This window comes from Rhinolophus sinicus, linkage group LG07 (assembly GCF_036562045.2).
Source record: "Rhinolophus sinicus isolate RSC01 linkage group LG07, ASM3656204v1, whole genome shotgun sequence".
NCBI lineage: Eukaryota > Metazoa > Chordata > Mammalia > Chiroptera > Rhinolophidae > Rhinolophus > Rhinolophus sinicus.
The window spans coordinates 114,351,744-114,369,585 of record NC_133757.1 but is presented as its reverse complement, the minus strand read 5'-3'; the positions used below and the strand labels follow the sequence as shown (position 1 = coordinate 114,369,585).

General features: G+C 38.7%; 1 protein-coding gene and 1 pseudogene across 2 annotated transcripts in view; both read right to left on the bottom strand.

Annotated features, from left to right (window-relative positions):
• SLC7A11 (solute carrier family 7 member 11) overlaps positions 1-17,842 on the bottom strand; it is a 379,319-nt gene that overhangs the window by 64,924 nt on the left and 296,553 nt on the right. The window lies entirely within an intron of this gene.
• Positions 12,037-12,818, bottom strand: LOC109446896 (small ribosomal subunit protein eS6; annotated as a pseudogene).

Genomic DNA, 17,842 nt, shown 5'->3' with positions numbered 1-17,842 from the left:
AACTCATAGACACAGACAATAGTTTAGTGGTTGCCAGAGGGTAAGGGGGGCAGGGGGTGGGGGGTGGGAGATGAGGGTAAGGGGGATCGAATATATGATGATGGAAGGAGAACTGACTCTGGGTGATGAGCACACAATGGGATTTATAGATGATGTGATACAGAATTGTACACCTGAAATCTATGTAATTTTACTAACAATTGTCACCCCAATAAATTTAATAAAATAAAATTTAAAAAAAAAAGAATATACATATGAGATATATTTGATAAGCTTATCCTTTATAATAACATTATTGTAAGATACCAACAATAATAGTATATCTGGACCCCTTTATTTTCAAATTAATTAAAAAGGATTTGTAATATAACCTCCATCAGGAAGAGAACAACTATCTCTTTCTTGGTAATGAGATCAAAGATATATTGAACAGGAGGAATAGGGCTATTTTACAAGAAAACTAATCTCTACAGTGTAGTATATTAGAATTCAAAAAACTGTTTCTGTTAGGAAAAATGGTGTCCCCAAGTTGGATCACCTGGCTGTCCCTTCTCCTTTACCCAGGGGGGTCACTCCTCTCCCAAAGGAGGTGCATAAATCTGGCAAAGCCAGAAACACTTTCAGTCCCTGGTTTATTCTAGACCTTGAATTCCTGTATTTGTCATTTATTCACGTGACCAATTTTTCTTAATTCTCTTCTATGTGTTGGGAACTGTTCCATGGTTTAGGGATATAGCAATGAGCAAAACAGACTAAATTACTGTTCTGTAATTTACAAGACACAAGCATGGACTTGGGACTCAATGGTTTTCAAAAAATGGGGTAAATTATTTTGGAACTAGGAGCATAGGAGACAGAAAGACCATAAATTTTTTTTTTAAGTGGAAAAAAAAAAGGGCGGGGAGAAACTGAGGAAAGAGAGAAGAGGTAGAGTTAAAAAAGAGGGTTTATTCACGTGGAAAACCCCTGAAATTGTTTGTATCATTCATGTGGGACTTTCTTTAAAGGTCTAGGCTAGAACTGTGAATACAGGAGCTGCTAACACTTGTAGTGTTCACCGAGCACTCGAAATGTGGCTAATATGGCTTAGGTCTGGGCAGTGAGGGCCAGGAATACTAATTTATAAGTCATCAGAACAGTAACTCATTCCCATTCTGCATAGTTCAGATTTATCCCTCAAAGTCAAAACTGCTTCCAGGGATCACAAAAGCCAGTGCTTTTTATCAGAGAATGAGATACAAACAAGTCTGGAACACTTGTGGCAAACTCGGTGTGGTCCATCACTGATTACACCTTCAAAAAGCATTACAATTTTAAAAAGTCCCCAACTGTAGACTAATTACACATATACATGCAGGCACACATACTACGGCCTCTAGTTTAGTGATTATCATAATATGAACATGGCCGTGTTTCTGGGTAAGTAGGGCCATCACGGTACCTGAAATAGACAAGTAACATAGAGCTCCCCGCCTCTGACACCAACAAACAGCATCAAATCCACTGCCATAACCCTTGTTTTAAAAACCGAGTTGAACAAATAATATGGCTGACAAGTCCTCACCCCATGACTACCACCACCTTGTCACTTATTTCAGAAGATACCCCAAAATGCCATCTTTCAGAACAAAAGAAAAGCATCTGTCAAATTGATTTAACCTAAACAAAAAGCATATTAACAGGCAAGTTAGTCAAGCTCCTACCCAAAGCAGGAAACCTTCCATCATTAACCTCAACAGGTAATCACATGACAATCCACTCTCAACACAGCTCTGGGTCTCACAAATCAGGCAAATCTACCTTTGAAAATTATGTATTGCTAATGGTTTCCTCACGTTGAGCTCCAATATCTCAACCTGAAGCTTCCACACTTTGCTCCCATTTTTTTTCTTAGTCCCTTTGAAACTACATTGAATAAATCTAACTTATCGCCTACCAGAAAGTGCTTCAAATGTGTCACATGTTATAAACTCTCTACTTACGCTTTTCCTATCTACAAGAATCATCTTCCCCAAGTTAAATATTCTTCATTCTGCCAACACTTTCTCATCTGATTCTAACCTAGAAGTGTTCAGCAAACAGGTTTGGGTTTGTTAGTTTTTGTTGAGGATCTACTCTGAATCCAAAACTCTCAATTTGAATTCCTATTGAATTTACCACATTTAGGATTAAAAAACTCTCCCAAATTTTTCAGTATTTCATTTTGAATACAACTTTTATTATCCAATAGTTTAGCTATAGCTACAGTTTTTGCAACACCTATAGATTTTTATTCATGTCTTCCCTGTATTTCTAAGCTGTTATAAAGTGCTGGATAAGATATATTAATGACTAAAAATCTAGATAAATCATACCACTGAAATCTTCCATTCTGATTAGCAAGAATACATTATTTTCTCCAGTTAAACTGTTAACATTTGGAAGATAAATCATTTAACAAATATTTGCTGAATATTTACTATGTGTTGGGCATTCTTCTAAGAATATAGACGTTAAGATGAATAAGACAGAGAAAATAAGACAAGCTTTCCTATATGAAGGAGATCATGCATAATGCCATAGGGTAGGTATAACATTAAATAAATTACCTCCAGTTCTATAATCAGTTCAGTCATCTAGAAATGAATAAGACTATATTTCATTTAGGATCTTATTAGGCTGCAGGTAATAATAGCTTATAACAATTAAATATAGCTTAAACAATTAAAGGTTAGTTTTATTGTTGTCATTTTTAAGCCACACATTGAGCTTTGAGCTTCCTGGCAGATAATATAAAAAGAAAATACATTTATTTATGTCATTCTTATTGTATATACTTTTTCTTGTTCACATAAATAACAATGTTTGAATGTGAATCAAAGGACCTCTGTTTTCAATGTTGTGCAAACCCCTGACTGTTAAGTTCAGAACTCGGGTAAATTCTGAGCTGGAGTAGATGCTCTAAACGCTCCGAGCGAAACTACCTAATTCCCTGAATCTAAAGTCTTAGAACAGCACACTCACGCATGACTGAGAAAGGATGAGGAGAGGGACCGAGAGGAAGAAACAGCGCAGCGGAAAGTACCACATCCCACGAGGAGCCTTCTTGCAAATAGAACCCTCCCTCCCCAGCTGCTGGGAACCAGGAAGCAGGAGGAACAAGAGCTGCACTTGGACTTCACAAGATTTCATAGCACAGTAACTGCACCCACAAACCAGTGTGGCCAGCCTGTCTGCTCTTCACACTGATTATTCAAACTAGCGCCTTTTGCCTTTTTATCCCTGGGAGGGATTAAAAATGGTATTAGCAAAGGTGAGTGTGGCCTGAGGGGAGCTCAGCAGCCCCACCTCTCACTTGTTCCCTCCCATTTTTACTTTATTATAATCTATATCAATAGCAGGGAAGCCAAGTTTCAACCAGGGAAATGGCATCTATCTTACAAGAGACTATTTGTAGCCTCCATGGCCTAGTGGATTAGGAAATTGTTTTCCCACAAAGGCTCTGAAGTAGGTCAGGACAGACATCAAACATTAACTCTGGGACACATTCGAATTCTCTCCCTATTTTATTTCTAACCTCAATGTGTGCCCACCTAACGACCCAACGTAGTACACAAGGAAGTGGTACAATGAGCACCTTGTGTTAGTCAGAACTCTTTCTACTGTAAGTAACGGAGCACCATCACAAACAAAGTTGAAGCAAAGAAAGGAATTTGTTGTTTCACATCATTGAAAAGTCCAGATGTGGCACAGCTTCAGACATGTGCTGCAACGTATGACATCAGGACTTGGTTACTCTTCGCCTCTCACTTCCTCTACCTTTGTATTGGCTGAATTCCCAGGCAGGCGTTTCCCATGCCATTGTAAAGGGAATCAATATCATCTCAGTGTGACCATACTTCCACTTTACTAATCCTGAAACAGAGGTGACCTGAGGCTTATGTCACAGGCCTATCCCTGAAACAATAATCCTGTGACTCTGATTAGCCAGGACTTGAAATGTCCTGGAGTCAGAGAGTAGATTAGCCACTCCCAACCACATGGCCTGAGGATTGCAGAAGGATGGCTCAATCAAGTAAAACAGGAGTGTTTTATTAGCAAAGCAGGGATAGATACCCAGCAGGCCAAAAATAACAGATGTCTCAGCCACACAATTGGACACGATATTCCAAACATAAGATTGGAATATTTTCCTAAATTTGAACATAATGAGCAATATTCCATTATCATTTTAACACATAGAATTTAAAATGCCAAATAAAAGCCTTGTCTCCTTATAAACTAAAGTAGTAGAAGATTAAAGTCCAATATTCCTTCCTGCTCAATTTTCTTTTGCAGCTCAGTTCAGCCCCACAGATTCCATTCAGAAATCAGAGAAAATCGAGGACTTTTATCTGGTACTATGTATGAGCCTGGAAGAATATATCATCCACTGAAATGTCACTCTTCAAATATTCCAAAGTTTAAATCCATGCAAGTCTCCTGTTTATCAAGAGAGAAGTTAGTACACAAGAGTCCCTGGTCCTTAATAATATTTAGAAAACAGAAACAATTCCTAGCTAGCCAGGCACATTGCTTGCCCTGAATAAAATTAAAATTCTGTTACTGAGGAAAAAGGAGAGTGAATATTATGGGAAAGCTACAATGTCTGTCACAGGCCATCATATTTATTTTCTTACATGGTCAATGAGAGAAAGAAAAACAGAACCCATGGCACAAGCAGCCGGACTAAGAAGAAAATTTACATAGTTTTTATATAGGTGGGTTATAAAAAGGCAAGACCGTGAGGTCACAGCCCATGCGTTAATTAGCACAAGGTCAGTGAGAAAATTCAATCACCAATGACAAATAGAGTCTATAAATGAAGGGAAACAATACAGTTTCCTCACACATATATTTTATAAGCCTTGCTTGCAATCATAGCTTGCAGTTCAGAGGTTACTTTTTAAGGGAGAGCAACAGAACCTTTGTCGCTAACAGCTGAACACAAGGGGAGGGGTTCTGTTCTTCTTGGTAAAAGATTTAGGAATGGAAATCCATAATGATAAATAGCAGACTCCATAGGATTCAGTCTGAGCAAGGCCTCTGTGCTTTCTGAGCAATTCTCTAACAAATCTGTGATCATTGCTTGAGAAACAGGTACAAACCCATCATTATTATTCTAAATATTATTCCGGGTGAGATTTTTATCATCAACCATTGTAACATGTACATTTAATGTTAACCAGGCATGAATTAAAATGTCTACACTTATGATTTTTGTTTCCATGGGAGGTTAGTTGTGCTGCCATTTGCTCTTCTATGATCCTTGAGGCAGCCGCAGGGTGTCTTTATCTCTGTGCTGGTCCCCTTGATGCTTCCGAAACCTGAACTGTTAGAGGCCCAGTGAGAAGCATCTTGACCAGAGGCTGTGCCCTGATCTTGACTTGTCTCAGCATTGAATTCCCTAGATCTCAGATAACCTTCGCTCCCCCAGTGTCACAAAAGTTCCTTCTCACCTTTGATTTTGTGGCTTCAGCAGGAGCTGACTTTCCTATGTCCCCAGCCAAGGCAAAGAAACAGTATAAAATGCTAACAAGTTAACGAAACTCTTGTCAACACGAGGAAGATGGGAGGAATTATTTAGCAACCCATCTGGTGCTGCCTACCAGGGTTCAGTACCAATAATCCCAAACTCCAAATCCTCCCACAACAAACATCTGTCAGCATTTATTCCTGCCTTTGTGATTTGCAGTGACGGTTGAAGACGAGCTTGTTTTGTGATGACATTTTCTCAACTCTCGCTGGAGCTTTCCTGTGTACATGTGGACCTCTAACCTCTAAGAGATGGCCTTGCAGTCATGGCCTACATGTGTGCTCGCCCTGACCCCCAAGGAGAGAATCTCCAAGCTAGACCCCTTTCTTCTGCTGGAAGTTACCACCTAGCTCCATCACCAACCCCCAGACTACTCTCTCTAGCAATACCACAGCCCAGTACAATGAAAACCATCCACATTAGCTAAATCTGTGAAATCCATCAGTGCATCAACCATCTCCCTGCAGAAACAATGTCCCAGGTGGCTGTCTGCCTTCTTAGAACCTCAGAATACACATGGAGTACTCTTATCTCAGGGACGATATGCAAACCTACGTCACCAACCAAATTATTACCATCACCTAGTAGCATGGAACAAGGAAGTGGGAGAAACATGTTTGTATATCTTTTGGCTGAATAAGCCCAACAATTCAATACAGATTTTTAGCAATGTAGCTTCCTTTTAGAGCATTTATCATAGTCATAGTTTTACATGTTATTTATGTTATTACTTGACTACATGCCTCTCTCTCCCACTAGATTTTTCACCCTTTGAGAGCAAGAAAAATACGTGGTTTACTTACCATTGAGTTAGCAGGATTTAGTACCATGCTTATTTAGCATATGGTAGATATTTAATACTTATTTGCTGCATAGATAAATAACACTCTGGTAACATCTGAGCCTGTACTAAGCAGACTAACAACTCATTCTTGTTCATCATTGGGTCTGAAAAAAAAAAAATTGCAAAAGCGAACCTTTTCTACAAATATGAAATAAATGTGATTCTTCACATAAATTTTCAAATAGAGAATACTAAATGGAAAATGTCCCCAAAAAATCCCTGAAAAGAATGTAATATTGAGTTTCGTATTAATATTTTAAAGCATCTCTAAATATAAGCCAGGGGCAAGATTTATAATTATCTCAGTTTAACGATTCTTCTAGAAGTCAAAGCACTGTGATTCACATACTCAGATATTAGATGACCCAACTAACCCAAGATAACAAAAACAAATGAGCAAATGAAACTTAAACTACAACCTAGACTCTCGAAAGAGATCTAGAGGATAGAATAACTTCTTTCATGTGGACTTTTGACAAGAGTTGGATTCCAAGGTGATATTCTCTGGCAGGGCACTGGCAAACAGGAACAGCATTTCTGTGGCGTAAGAAATGACAGACTAAAGTCTAGCGTTGCCATCCTTTTGTCAAAATCCACAGCCAGATGAATATCTTACTTGTAGAAAGCAGCAATTAATGTTTTCCTTTAAGGAGAAAATAATCTTTCTGAACACATATTACAATTTTGCTATAGTATAAGTGCAACCTCTTGATCACCTCCCCAAAATTCTACATCACAGACAAATAGCCTCCATCAGTGTCATTCGAAATATGGCCCATGGACTGGGGGGGGGCGGGGATGTCTGCAAACTGCTACCAGTCCACAGTGACATCAGGACAGAAATTGGGAATAAACACTAAGAGACTTACGTAACAATCTGAATTGTCATGCTGAGTGCATGACAAATGCATTCTACAGAAGTATTGGTATATGACTGTGTGACAGTTAAACAAACAATAATAACAAAAACAATGAAACGGTTCTTAAATGGTCTTAAGAAGTTTTGGCCTAAATGGTTTAGCTTGGAAAGTTATCAGAAAAGGTTTAACAGTTCCTTAAAATAACCATAGAAAATTCTCCTTAATGAAATGATATAAAACATTATTTTAAATAAGGAGCTGCTAGGATTATTTGCATAACATGTCCAAAAGTAGCTTATAAATAAGGTCTAAATGAATTGACCAATTTTAGAGAATATTATAAAATACAGTGATGTTAATTCTAGACTGATTTATATTAAGGCATTCCTTCTGATAGGAGCTAGAGAATAGGATAAATTGTCCAGTTTAGGCAAGTATTACAATAAATCAGCAAAATATGACCAATAAAATTTATTGGCAGTTGGAAAAATAAAGTTGCTTATTTTTACTGCTACAACTCTTCTTACCCACAAACTACCTTCAAAGAAGTGTGAGGAATGTTTTGAGAAATATCAGAGAGAATTTGGGAAGAGATGTCTAACCATGAGTTTTTGGGGAGTGAAATTTGGAAGCTGTATGATATTTTTATTTTGATAAAATATATACTTTTCCATAATGACTTGTGAAGTGAAAGGGAAAAGGATCGTAGTAGTTGGGAATGTAAGATAGTACTGAACTTGCTTCAAGGTTGACCAGGGACAAAACAAACAACAGAAAAAAGAAATTCTAAAAATGGAGCAAGCTCTCTCAAACTTACATGGAAGAGTATGTTGGTGAGTCTCCTCTCAATAATACATGTAAAGTGAGGTCAGAAGTTCAGTAAGTGTTGAAATATAATTTTGAAATGAGATGGAGCGAGACATCTCAAAAATGTTATTAAATTTGGCCTAAGAGCACTTCTACCAACCTAATTCTTCTAGTGGTTCTGGTTGGTGGTTAGTAGAAGCAGCAGTGACCATGAATTCATACTGAGTTCTTTAGAGATAACCAACAAAATGTCCCCATGCACAGAGAGTCCAGTTCTGAGCTAAAGCAGGTCGTGTCATGTTCTTGTCACAAGTTCTCTGGGGAGTGATGGCATAATGAGGGTTACTACTTGAATGGATTCAGTAGCCCAAAATTCCTTGCTTTTCATGTAACATAATGACTGAAGATACTCACACTTGTAATTTGTCCTAGGAAACTCACAAGTTTAGATGCAAGGCTTGAAAATTTAATAGAGTTAAGATTCAGAGAAGTTTGCATGAACATGGAATAAAACATACTCTGTTTCTCAGGAGAGAAAGGGACTTACAAGGGGTTGAAATCATGCTGTTCTCAGGATTATATTTTTTTAAATCTTCAGTAAACAAATAACTGAAAATCCAAGTCTTTGAGTTATTTAACTAATTACCATGTTTTAGTTAACTGCACTACTTAAGCAGTTGAAATGTTCCAACCAAAGATGGACATGAAATGTACAAAATTTTGACAATTTTTCTGTTATTATTGAGAAGGAAAATTAACCATCAAATTAAATGTAACTCAATGATGGTTTGAAAGGACAAACCCAATATCTATCACCTGAGCTTACGGTATTTTAAGTATTTGGAAGCAACGTGCAAAAGGTTAAATAGGATGAGACCTGAGCAACCCCTGTCATGACTCTCACTAGCCTTGTTGATTTTCTATTTTGCTTTTTTTTTTCTCCTTTTCACACAGCACTTGTCAAACCAGGAATTTTAAGACCCGCATTTTTCCAAACATGAAATAGACTGAATTTTATCAATTATCTCTTGATAAGAGAAGAAGAATCTTCGCTTTCTAAGCAGTCGAGGCAGTTTGACATTCTAAAACAGAACAGAATGAAAATGCTTCTTCCTCTTTCTCCCTCTTCACAGTTGTTATCTCGCTAGTCTACATAAGGATACAGGACGACTCAAAAATACCTACATCATGTCAGATAAACCAAGATATTTAGTCTAAGGCTAGAATGAAGCAAATAATGAGTTCACTATAATATAAGCAGTAACATTGCCTTAAGGGTTAAAATACATGTGAATTTTTCCTAAATAGAAGTGATTCGTTTTCCAAATTTGCCCCATAGGCTGCCATTTAATGATACAAAATTTCATGTGTCAATAAATACACTAGGAAATAAATTTTCCATTAAAGGGACACAGCCCTTTGTCAAGAAATGTACCACCATAAAGCAACCCTTTTCTTCCACAAGCAACCACCAAAGTCTTCACAAATAATCACTGATATATACTAACATAACATGTAATAATATACAATCAAGTTAAGAGTTTATCAGAATTTAATTAAGAACTGAATAGGCATCCTTGGTGGGAGAGATAGATACATAAAATAAATACTATAGAAAACCAAACTGGGGGATAAACTTTTGGGGAGTATGGGTCAGACAGCACAGCTTTATTTGACCACTACCCCCCTCCTTTACAGTTGAAGAGAATAAAAGCTTAATACTTAGCACTTGAGGAAAAAATTACAAGTTGCCTCAAGCTCTATAGTATAAATTCCACCAAAAATAAAACAAAACTAAACAAAAAAACAACCCTACACCTGAAGATTGCACATTCATTTTCCTGCCAAGCCACAATTCTGTAGACAAATCTGAGAATTTGGAAGGCAGCCTGCATAGAGTCTGCCAAATATGAAAAAACAGAAAAAAACAAAACAAAACAAAACAAAACCACAATCGTTATCCTTATGCAGCTTCAAGTTAAATCTGTTGGCACCGTTTGGACAATAAAACTCACTTAAACCAAGGACTTAATGAATGTAGCAGGATTTCTGAGGAAAAGGAAAGTTCTGTCTTTCTGGAACAGTGACGTGCATAGAGTCCTGAGCTGGCTGGAAAGGATGCCAAGCAAAAGTGATTACAAAGGATTTCTGAGAAGAGGGGAATAGGACATTGACTGGAGGCAACCTGAGGGCTCAATTACCTACCATGTTATCTCCTTCTAATTAATTGACGTTGATTAGTTTGGTTTCCATTAAAAAAAATAAAATTAAAATTAAAAAAGACCGCTGTAAACCTCTAAGAGGGTTTTAATTTATGTTTTTAAACTTTTTTCTCAATCTAATACTTTGCTTAGAATGTGGTTACAGTGAACTGTACACGCGCTAATCTCTGAGAGCAAGACCGAGGTTTTTTAATTATAAACATCAATCATGCCAAAGACTATTTAATCTACTAGATCACTTGACACAATAGGAGTTTTAAATCAAACTTCTATTTTGGGAACTGTCATTAATATTTTTCTCGAGTCCCACTTCTCCAAAGACATTCTTCAGTTTATATTGGAGCCTGGTGAGTGTATATAGCTTATGTTGGAGCCCAATCAAATTCTTCCACGCTCTTCCTGCATTTTTTTGTATAATGACCCCCATTCCTAAACTCAATCTCTGTTGTTAATTTCCTGAGGATTGTATAGAATGCTGCCTAAATTAGAAACATCAGCCCTAAGGATGCAGGCAATGCCTTAATTGATAGATAAACATGGTCCATTTAGTTTCGCTTTAACTCAGACTTCAAAGTACCAAGCTGTATGTTGGCTTCATTTTAGCAGAAGCAAAAAGCCTGAAACACTTCAGGAGGTAAGGAAGCAGTAGAAATTAGGCAACTGCCCAAAGTCCAGGATGAAGAACAAACATTTTAAAGCCCATTTTAATTTCTACTTTGAACTGAAAAAGAAGATCTGAAGACAGGAAAAGGACAATTTTTCAAGACCATGAATTTGAACCTATTTGAAAGCAGAAGACGTGGTCTCAGATTCACAGACATTGGTCTTGTTTCATTCAAGTCCCATCAGCCCTTATCACGGTAGAACACAGATTCTAAAATCTCCTTCCCTCTTCCACCTGCCATTTGTTAGCCCTAGGTACAAACTTGCCCGGGGAGGATTTATAAATGCCCCTTTGAACTTCCAATGGAATCTCTCTTTTGAGTAACCATTTAAAAGAAGAATAAATTTCATTAGACTGTATCTGTTTCCTGTGACATGCTGCCATCGAAGTCTATTTTATTACGTTCTTCTACCCCAGCAGCGTGCTAATGCTGGCTGGCACAGGGCACGTTCAGATGCAAGACAAAGGGAAAGGAAGGAAGTCGATTTACATACTCATTCAATCCCCTGGGAGTATTTGGGGTGTGGCTGACATCAGACCTCAAGCCTGTGCAGGGATCAATTGAAACTTGGAGCTCTCCACCCACACACAGGCCCTAGCTAGGAGCTCAGAGTCACCTTGGGTTCTATCATCTACTTACACCCTATTTATATTTCTTTCTTTTTTGGATGATCTCTCATTCTCAGAATTTATTAATAATAACTACACCTTGATAGTAATTGGTACCAACCTACTTATGGAGAAGTATTTCTTTTATTTTGAAACCTAGGTATCACCTAACGATCACTGCAGTCTAATTTGCTCTTAAAACTATGTTTACACATTTACTATAAATACTATTTATTCAAGCAAAATCAGTATCAAGGGCATTAAAGGGATTAATGGGAAGCAAGTTCCTCAATCCCTATTCAGCAATTAGGTAACATAGGAAATCACTAGATCTGAGTCAGTAATTTTGATGTTTATTGGTAGACTTTTGAAAGAAGGGGAATGAATATGACAAAGAGAATCAGACCTTAAAAAAATAAAGATAAAAATCAGCATTTTCACCTGGTACTAAAGACTCATTCCTCTTTTTTTTTTTTTTAAAGTCTGATCTTATTTATTTGTTGCTCTTGGACAATTTCATTTTTGCTGGACTCAGAGATAGAAGATCTCAGAGAAGACAGCCGATGTCTCTTGGCAATCTTTTCCTGGCATTTTTCTTTGGCCTCCTTCATTCTCTTGGCCAAAAGTTGAACATACTCTGTGTCCCCTTCCTTATTTTTCTTAGTACGCTGTTTCTTCAGAACAATACTCTGACGTTTGAGTTGCAGGACGTGTGGAGTAACAAGACGCTGAATCTTGGGTGCTTTGGTGCGAGGTTTCTCACCTTCTTTGTTTAGGGGCTTTCTCACAACATACAGGTGGACATCGTCTTCTCTAAAGAGATTGAAAAGTTTGCGGATTCTGCTATCTCTTTTGGGCCCAGGAGATGACGCACAGTAGTATCAGTGAGACCAGGAATATCTTTCTCCCCTTTTTTTACAATGACCAAGTTGAGAACACTCAGACTGGCATTCACAATGCCAGCTCCATCAGAGTTGTGCTTCCTTTCTCCAGTCCTCCTTGGTCTATAACAGGAATGCCCGTTACTCAGGAGCAGATGACACAGCCATGGGTCATGACACCCTGCTTCATGGGGAAACCTTGTTTGTTGTTCCCACCACTGATTCGAACCACACAACCCTTCCATTCTTCCACCCAGAACGTCAGCAGCGACTTCTGTCACCATACGCTCCTCACAAAATGTACAAAGTTTGCGTTCATCGTCCACACCAATGAGTTTCTGGCAGCCAGTGGCTACGAAAGAGATGTTCAGCTTCATCCTGAAGCAGCCAACTGCCTCCGAGGCACCACAAAAAAAAGGAGCAAAACTCCTTCCTCTTCAAGGGGAAAAGAAACACAGCAGCTTTACCAAGCCTTTGGTTACATCAATATTGGTGTGAACCACAGATAAATGTGGTTTTTCCTCTTCATGAGCATGTTGTTGCTTTAGCCCGGATGCCGCGGCATTTTACCACCCTTTCCTTCCACAGTTACATTGTTTTACAAAGATCAAGAACGAAGAAAAGGAACAATTTTTAAGGCAATTCCTTCTTCAGTGTGGTGTGTTTTGCAGCTGTGCAGCCGTGTCCCCGGGCTCTGGCTGCAGGGCGCTGCTCACTTCTTTGGCTTCTCAGCCTTCTGCACTGCTCGGGAGGAGAGAGGGCTTGTTTGAGGCTTTTCAGGTTTTGCATTTTTCACTGGCATGACAAGGCACAGCAGTCCTGCCTCTTTTCCATTTTTCACTGATTCGGAGGTGAGGAGTCACTCAGCAAAAGAAACCACCAGCGGCTAAAGAGAGCGGAGAGAAAAGACAGGAGCGGACCAGCCTGGCCTTTCTCTGGGGCCCGAAACTGCCTGAAGTTAATTGCTCACATAAGAAGAATAACTGGTGGTGCCGTAATTGAATTTTTATGGAAATAAACAGGTGGCAGATTTACTGTAGCTGTGGGGATAGTAGGGGGCGAAATGCTGTAGCCACATTAACCTGTTTAATTTAATAGCTTGGGTACTCATAGATTAAAAAAAAAAAAAGGTGATGTTGCTCGTTGAGTCAGTTGGATGCCAAATGTAAATAACTACAATTACCCTAGCATGCCCATGTGGTTGAGCAAAGAAAGGGCATTGTGCCAGCTTCAGCTAGGTTTCATGTTTATTAATTAGCTCCTAGAAGTTTCGAAATAAAAGTCTTAACCCACAAAGAGCCCTGGAAAAAGAGGGAGAGAAAAGAATTTGACAAAGGGAAAAGAGACAGACAGACTGACAGACAAAGGCTCTCTGCTTACATTAAAAGCACAGCACAAGTCTTTGACAGGGTGGCTTCTCAGAGGCCTGGAAGGGGAACGTTGTAACGGCAGCTTTGCACTGTGCTTCCCCCCAGTGGTCAAGTTGCGGTAATGCACTCTTATGTTAGGAAAGAAAAACACGGGACTCGGGTGAAATATGCTAACAACACAGCTTATTAATGTACCTGACGTTTGCTTTTATGCCAAATAATAAAAATAAGAGTTTGTGTTTAGATGTTTAAATTTGGCTGGTTTGCCTTCAGGCATAAATAATATGAATATATATATATATATGTATATATATATATATGTTTGTATATATACACATATGCATATATATGTATATATATATGCATATGTGTATATATATACACATATGTGTGTGTGTGTATATATATATATATATATAAATAAATAAAACATCAGGGATTGAAAAATATTTAAAAGACAAAAATAAATGTTTACAAGACACAGAACCACTTACTATTCTGGAGGCACCACACCATCATTGTGAACACAAAAGTGTATAAAACGTGGGGTCTTCTGCCTAATTTCCCAGGCTTGATGGGTATACAGATTGCCAGAGAAGTCATTTAAATATAAAGCAGAGTTTGCTAAGTACAGAAAAAGGCACACAAAAGAGAAATGAGGATAAGAGAGAAGTAGAAAGTATGAGAAAGTCATTTTATGAATGAGAAATATTTTACACTTTATTTGAATCATCAGATCAAATACCTAATAGCCAATATTATCAAAATCAGAGGACTCGAACTTGGAATGTTTTGTGTTAGTTGTCACTATTTTAGAATAAGCCAGTAGGAAGTGAGAGGGCCTGAAAAATGCCATTGGTTTTGTTTTAGTCATTTTAAGCCCATAAACCTTTGGTAAAGTCTTGCTGACTGCACCGTGCTGTATTGACTGCACCCTGCTGTACTGACTGCATTCCAGGAGGACATGTCCCTTGCCTGCCAGAGTCCATCAGTACACACACTCAGCTCTTCTCACTCTGCATTTTCTCCAGGTCTCTGGCCTCACTTCCTATCTAGGGACAAGTGACCCCCTATTTATTGCTTATTTCATCACCAAATCTGTTCTCAACCCTCACCCCCATGTCTAATTTTTCTCCCAACATCTTCACATGAATGTCAGGCCCCTCAATCTGTACAGGTCCAAGAATGAACATATGATCATTGCCTTAATTCTATTCTCATTTAGTAATATATATCTACCTATCTCTCTCTATACACACACACACACACACACACACACACACACCAGGGATGCCAAAAAAATGTATACAAGTGGACACTTTGGTCAACGTTGCTCAAGCAGTAGTTCGCGATAATCAGAAGTGTCTGGACGCTGATGGTAACCATTCTGAGCACCTCTTATAATTGCAGAAGTCATATGTGACTTGTATTCATCTTTTGTTATGGGTATATAGAGTATTACAATTTTAATACATTTTTTTCATTTCTTAAAATGTGTACACATTTTTTTGGCACCCTCTGTATATGCTTTACAAGCCAGAAATATGAGAGTATCACTTTACATTCTCTACTGCCACATGCCCAATATTCAGTCCATTGTCAACAGTCCATTTATCACCCATCCTATTAATACCACTTCCTAGATATCTCATTAATTTACCTATCAATTTCTACATCCATACAACAAAGTCACTTGGATTACAGCAATAGTTTAATATCTTGCCACTTGGGTCAAACCTTTCTGCAGTCAGAGAAGTCTTTTAAATATCTGATTATGTCTTCCTTATTTAAAAACATGCACTTGACTTCACATTCATTGCACTTGGACAGATGCAAATCCGCCAAGCGCAGATCCCATCTACGACTGCAGCCTCCTCGCTCCACTTTGCCCCTCACTCTCGTGCTCCAGGTTCACGGTCTTTCATTCAGTTCCTCAAAAACACACTTCTCTCCTGCTGCCTGTGGTGTCTTGGTCCTTCCCCTTTGCCTCGCTGCCACCTGCCTCTGCTTCACAGCTCATCTGAAGTGTCACTTGCTGAAGGTAGACTTTCCTCACTTCCCCTGCTCCCTCCCTGAAAATCCCTTGGGTGCACAAACACCAGGACAACATAAGTCCCCAGTGACACAAGCTCCTAGAATTGTCTTGAGCAATGTCACTCTCCACCCAAATATCTGTGCCACAAAAGCAAACACCATGCCAAGATTTGCTCATAATTGTACCCCTGACATCTAGCACAGAGTATGGATCTTGGTTGGCATTGAATAAATATTTATTAAATGAACAACTGGGTACACTTTATGATTACTCAGTGTGTGTCTCTGTCTTCTAAGCCGGCATGGCTTCTACATAGACCTCAACAGAGAGATGGAAAGAATCATCAACCCAACATCATTCATGCTTTGGATGATGTCTTTAATTTTTGTGATTTGCCTATGGATGCAATATTACCTTGGATTTCAGTACTTTGGGAGGTAGGGACAACTCCAAAAGCTTTAATAGTTCTATTTATAGTATAGGGAGCCAGTGGGGGGTTCTGCCAATTGCTTAAGAGACCTATTCAGTTATGTACTCAGAAAAATAACAAGACTGGAACCCCTAGGGACAGACTCCGATCAAAACTCAACTTACAACCTAAAGTACAATTTGCTGTTCTGATCAATAGACCACAGTATTATTCTCAGTGTCCAGGAATTAGGTAGCTCAGAATTGGTGTTTTACAATATCCCAAAGATCTGGTCATTCTATTCTATTCTATTCTATTCTATTCTATTCTATTCTATTCTATTCTATTCTACTCCATTCCATTCTATTCCATTCCGTATTCTATTCACATATAGATAACACTTGGCATGAAATGTCTGTATAGCCATATTCTAGGATGTGTCTGTATCAGCAGGACATGAAATGTAAGCAGTCTATTTTAGTCACAAAGTGAAAACAGTAACATTTGGTACCTGAAAATGTTTATGTGAATGTTGACCCCTAAAAGCATAGTACTCTTAGAATATAATGTCACTATTCTTGATGTTGCTAGGTAATTGGTGCAAAAGAGCAACGATTCTTTGGAATTCTTTCTCCAAAAGGACACCATTTTCCAGCCATTCTGAATAAACCCAGAACAAAAATAGACTAACCAGATTAAGGGCTGTTTATCTGCTGTACACAGTACATGGCCACAGATCCTTTAGTGAAAGCTAGGAAGGACAGTCACTGCACATACAAGTGACATTACTGGCAGACTCCATCATCAAGTAATTCTTGATTGTGGAACTAACTCACGTCTGAGAATTAGACGAGAATGAGCAACTCCCGGGAATGGGAGCCCATGTCAGACTTGTCCTTCCCGGGTGTGGAGTGTTTACCACAACACAGATCAAGAAGGACTGATGTACTGTCACTTGTTTCATCAAGAGACCTGCCGATCGGCTGACCCCTGCCACTCAGAGCATCTGACCGCTGAGCTTGTCCAGCTGCCTAGCATGATAACCACACCATTTTGCCTTTTGCCCCTGGATGCTGCCACTTGGCTTCTGCTGTCCTGCAACAGCTTCCTCCTCAGGTCAATCAGGGAAACCATTTCAATGGCAGCGTCTGCCACGACATCCTCAGCCTACAAAGAACGGTAGCACAAACTCTGTTCAAAAGTGCTGCCTCTCGCCTCATCAACACATTTCGTAGGACCTTGGTAATGCTCTAGGCCTCTTGGGGGACAAATGAGGTAAAAATGATTGGCGTAGGATAATTTCACCACAGGGTACTTGCTACTCTTCTCTGTGTTGTTTAAGAGATTTCTAGAACCTCAACTTCATTGTCCTTAGCCGCCTATAATCCAGGTTATAGTCAAGCAGATGAGTCAAGAATCAGGCGCACTCCAGCCAGCTCAGATTGACACGATCATCACTTTGAAAAATGATGCTTTACCTACCCAAGGCCAATCACCGTTGTTAATCCTTATGGTTCTTACATATAGTCCTAAGTTTCATCATCATAAAATAAAAGGAATAATTCCATCTAGCTTTTACAATGCAAT